Source organism: Lathyrus oleraceus, chromosome 1, assembly GCF_024323335.1.
Source record: "Lathyrus oleraceus cultivar Zhongwan6 chromosome 1, CAAS_Psat_ZW6_1.0, whole genome shotgun sequence".
NCBI lineage: Eukaryota > Viridiplantae > Streptophyta > Magnoliopsida > Fabales > Fabaceae > Lathyrus > Lathyrus oleraceus.
Window position 1 is genome coordinate 294,165,880 of NC_066579.1, and position 5,424 is coordinate 294,171,303.

The following is a 5,424-nucleotide window of genomic DNA, read 5'->3' on the forward strand; positions in this document are numbered from 1 at the left end:
GACCCTCAGGCGTTAAGTCTAGGTCAGTGAATCCTACACCATGCCTGGTGCTCACGTTGGCCAACACACCCTCTAGCTGGTTAACGGAAATCTCTTGAGGTACGTAAGCCATGTTCAGCATCTTCAACAAGGCATCACGATGTGCCTCGGAGCACAACAGCAAAGAGAGAATTGAAATTTTGGACGGAGTCTGGTTGAGCTGATCTACGATCTTGTAGTCACTCTTCTTTATGATCTTCATAAATTCCTCCACGTCCTTTTCAAATGAACCCTCAGTTCCTCATCAACGACAACCTGTTTGCCTTTCGCCCTAGCAGATGCCTCAGCATTGGCATCTCTCAGCGGCTGAGGAGCAAACAGTCGTCCGCTTCTAGTAAAACCACCCGGACCACCAACATTGTCCACAACTGGACTTACAACGCCCGGAGTTCTACTAGGTGCCACAATAGTTACCGGAGCTTGACTTGCTGGCCTCGTCTGATTATCAGCCCTTCTGTTGCTGCGGTAGGCATTATCATATCTCCATGGCACAGCCCTACTATTTTCAACTGGTCTTCTTCCAGACGCAACGATAGTAGTTGGAGCACTGATGGTTACCGGAGCGGAAATGGTAACTGGGGTACCACTTGCTGCAGATGCACTAACAACCCCTTGTCCTCGTCCTTCAGCTGGTTTAAAGTAGATGGTGACAGTTGACACTGACCCATTATCTTTGACAGCCCGACTGAACTGCACACGGCCCTCGTCAATCAACTTTTGAATACCAGCCCTCAACTGGTCACAACCATTATCAGCTTCTACACAATCAAGACAGCCCTCATCACAACCTGGGTAGACACCCCCTTTCAGCAGACGGCCCTTCACAACTAGCAGAGAAGTCTGAACATTATCAACACTATCAACTAGATCTTCAGCTTCCCCTTCAATATTGTTCACTCTATGCCCACCATGCTGAGGCATAGGGTTGTTCACGACGTTCGGCACTGGAGCGAAATTGATCGCCTTGGAATCGATCAAATCTTGGACTTTGTGCTGGAAAGCCCGGCACTTTTCAGTGTGGTGCCCTGGTGCCCCAGAATGGAAGTCACAACGGACATTGGCGTTGTATCCGGGAGGCAATACTGTTGGTGGAGCCATTGTACGCAACTCAACAAACCCCAACCTGAGTAGTTCGGGCAACAGTTCGGCGTACGACATCGGTAGAGGATCAAAACGTCGATCAGGCATTCTTTGTCTGGGCTGATACGGACGTTGTTGCTGTTGTTGTTGTTGTGGTTGTTGAACTCTTTGTTGTTGTTGTTGACGAGTTTGAGGTGCAGGAATGGTCACTGCAGCAACCGGGCGATATTGATCTCTATTCATATTTCCTCTGTACACATTCCCTCGGTGTTGTACAGCATTGGTTTCACCTTCTCTACGGCGAGGTGCCCCAGAGAAAGGTTTCTTGGATGACGAAGAAGAACCCACATCTTGAATTTTGCCGGCCTTGATCAGACTTTCAGTTCTTTCGCCACAGATGACGACATCAGAAAAACTACCGAATGGGCAGCTTCCCATCCGGTCCATAAACACACCTTGAAGAGTGCCGATGAACATGTCTGTCAACTCCCTTTCCAGCATAGGGGGTTGAACTCTCGCGGCAAGTTCACGCCATCTCTGGGCGTACTCTTTAAAGCTCTCGTTATTTTTCTGGCACAGACTCTGCAGCTGAGTCCGGCTAGGTGCCATATCCATGTTATGTTTGTACTGTCTGAGGAACGCTTCTCCCAAATCCCTTCAGCATCTGATCGAATCTCTCTTTAACTCCATGTACCAGTCCAAAGACGCCCCAGATAGGCTATCTTGGAAAAAGTACATCCACATCTTCTCGTCATCAGTATACGCCGAGATCTTTCGATAGTATGCCTGCACATGAGTGCGAGGGCAAGAAGTGCCGTTGTATTTGTCAAAGATCGGCGCCTTAAACTTATAAGGGATCCTCAAGCCTTCCACTAACCCCATATTAGTTACGTCAAAACCGAGAGAATTTTGACACTCCATAGCCCGGATCTTCTCAGCAAGGGCCTCAACTTTGCGATCTCTCTCATCAACCCTTCCCAAAATGTCTTCGTCTTCGCTGAGCAGGGTGAACATATCCTCTTGTCTGTCAACAATCGGAGCTTGGTTACGGGCCGGAGCACAGACTACTCTGGCATTGGCGGTCTCTAGAGCAATCGGTTGACCGTTGACTCTAATACCTCTTAATTCATCACCTACAGCATAGTTGTTGACGGGCACAGCTGCAGTAGCGTTGTCATTGGTCGGGCCTCCCTCTGGCAGAGCTTGGTTGGGCGGTGGAATTACAGCTTCTTGCCTCTGAACTAGAGCTCGGAGTTCTTCTTGTCCTTGCGCAACCCCTTGCATCATATGCATGAACTGGGCCATGTTAGCCCTCATCTCTGCTAACTCAGCTTGTACTTGATCCATGTTCCTTTGATGGTTGAGTCTCGTTGAGTAGCGGTGCGGTCTCTGATCAGCTATCCTGCCTAAACACAGTAACCATAGTGAGAAGTCACGAACAAGAACACCTGCTATGCAAAGATGATATGAGTATGATGTTAATGATGCATATGATGCACATGATATGCTCATTTCTCAAGCATTCAAAGAGCCTGACTTATCCTCAAAAGATGGCAACCTGCAGCAACAAGGGAACAACAAAATACAAGGTAAATGAAAACAACAGGAAACACCAACAACCTTATCTATAAATAAGAACAAAAAAGATCATACAACCAAGTCAACAAATATTCGAATAAACGGAGTATAACAACGAATCCCATCCAACAAGCCTGGAGGTGATTCTCAACATAGACATCAAAGAATACAAGCTAAGATAAACGGTCTTCCGGAATGAGGGTCTTCAGGTACTGGCACTGGTCTATCAACAGTGTGCATTCTGAACATTCTGGTAGAGGGGTGATCTTCTCCTTCAATTGTCTTCTAAGCTCCATAACTTCTCCTCCAAGGTATTCCTCTGATGTCCGCCTCAAATCCACCTCTTTCTTCAACTGGATGTCTTTGTCTCTGAGTTGCTTCTCCAAGTCTCTGATCTTTTTCTGGTAGCTGGCTTCAGCTCTCTGCAGCCTCAAACACTCCCGATGTTCTGCATCTAACATGGATTCCATCTCTTCGTAGGATCTCTTCTTGCTTCTCACTCTACTAGCATACTCTCCTTGCACTTCCCTGAGTTGATGGGCCAAGTGCAACCTATCAGCTTTGGCTTTGTAGAGCTCCATCTGGGTATCTTGCTCCTTCTCCCTCAACCGACAATTCTCCATCAGGGCTTGCTTATAGTGCTCAGCAGGCACACTCTCAGCAAGGATCAAAGGTGGTTGCTCCTGCAACGGCTCCATCCTATCGTAGGGTAGCAACAAAGTTTCCACTCTCTTCTTTACCCAATCAGTGTAATCAGGCATAGCAATGGCAAACTTCTTCCCTAAGACAGCTCCATCCTTAACTCCAACAGACCTCCAAGCTCTTCCTATCTGCTCCAATCTAGCCGGGTCACTCTGCTTCTCGAAATACACACTTTCAGCTACCTCAGCCTCAAGTGGTTTTCCCTTCATTACAAACCCTAACTGACGAAGAGAAAGAACTGGGTTATAATTTATGCAACCTTTGGTCCCCACGAGTGGCACATTCCGGAATTCTCCACAGCTCATAATAACATCCCGCACGTCCATCCGGTAAGATTGCCATCTGATGTCATAGGAGGTGAGCGACATGATCCTCTGAGTCCACTTATGAGTGCTCTGAGCATCCACAAAGGGTCCACTAGCTGGCAGAAGGGACATGAACCATCTGAGCAAGAGAGGTAGACAGCATCTGATAGCTCCACCCTTACCATGCCTACTGTGAATAGCATAGTAAGTGTCAGCTAACAGAGTGGGAACTGGATTCCTTCCAATGAAGATACATACCGCAGCATAGTCAACAAAATTGGGCATGCTCGGGAATAGGACGATCCCATAGATCATAACAGCAAGCTGGGCATGAAAAGCTTCCCAATTCCCCTTCTCTGCTTCTCCTCTGGCAACTCTCAGCAGAAACTTCAACGGCAGACCCACAACATCCCCACTGGGTTTCCAATTATCACAGACTTCTTTGACACTCAACTGGAGAGCTCTGGCAACAACTCTGAAATCAACTTCCTTCGGTACGTCCAAGAAAGGAACCTGATGCCGAATTGGGACACTCAACATAATAGAATACTCCTCGAGAGTAGGCGCCAACTGATAATCTTGGAAGGTGAAACATCTAAGCTCTGGGTCGTAGAACTGAAGAAGGGTCTGCAACGGCACCGGATCGACTACCATCTTCAACAGCGTCAGAATATCCCCATACTGGTCAACGAACCCCTTCTGGTTACCACTGATTATCAGGCTACTCAACTCGATCAATGAAGTCAACGGCTCACGATGAAAGCTGTAGGAACAGGTCTTCCGCTTCGACTCTGGGACTGTTGCCATCTCTATCGGTGAACAAGCTCTGGAATGTACCTGAGAAATGATATGCATGCAGAGATTAGTTCTTTTTTTCTACTTTTTTTTCTTTTCTTTTTTCTTCTTTTTTTTTAGTGCGTATCTTTTGAAAATAAATATGCTATGATGCACATGATGCAGACACAACTGGCTGGCCGTGCATCTCTGAACACAAGGTCGAAGCTTCAGTTTAAACTCAGAATCCCAAATCCAATTGAAACCCAAAGTCAATTGAGAACTGTCATCTGAACCCAAAGTCACCAACAGGACCACAAGTCACCAACGGTACCTGTAATAATGATCAAACCCTTCCCCACTCACGGGTGTCGTCTAGGCCAGGGTAAGGTCGAGAGAAACGCAGCATAAATAACCTTTCGCAGAATATCATCATATACACACCTGAAGTATGTAACGACAATATCCCACCAGGGTCTGAACTGCTCGTGATATCAATGTTCCGCTAAGTGGCGCAATACCACCCGCTTCCCATGAATCACTCTATTCCTAAGCATCCTAGATTTCACTCATGGCCTGGGTATTGGGCCTTTTACCTCAAGTGACTCCCACCCCCAACAGAGAGAAACAGACAACCAGCCAGCCAGATAAACAATGAATGTGAATGAATGCAAACATAAGTGCAAACATAAATGCAAACAATTAATGCAAACAATAAATAATGAATGCAATAACAAAACAGCAAACAACAACCAAAACCCTAACCTAGAGAGCGCTAGGAGAGACTCGCTTAGGGAAGACGGACCAGCACAGGTCAACTTCTCTGTCCCCAGCAGAGTCGCCAGCTGTCGCATTACGCGAAAAACCGGCGGGAAAACAAGAACAACAGAGCCGCCACCGTGCGTTATTTATCCCAAAAGAGGGAAAGGAAACGCTCAGAGTAAAC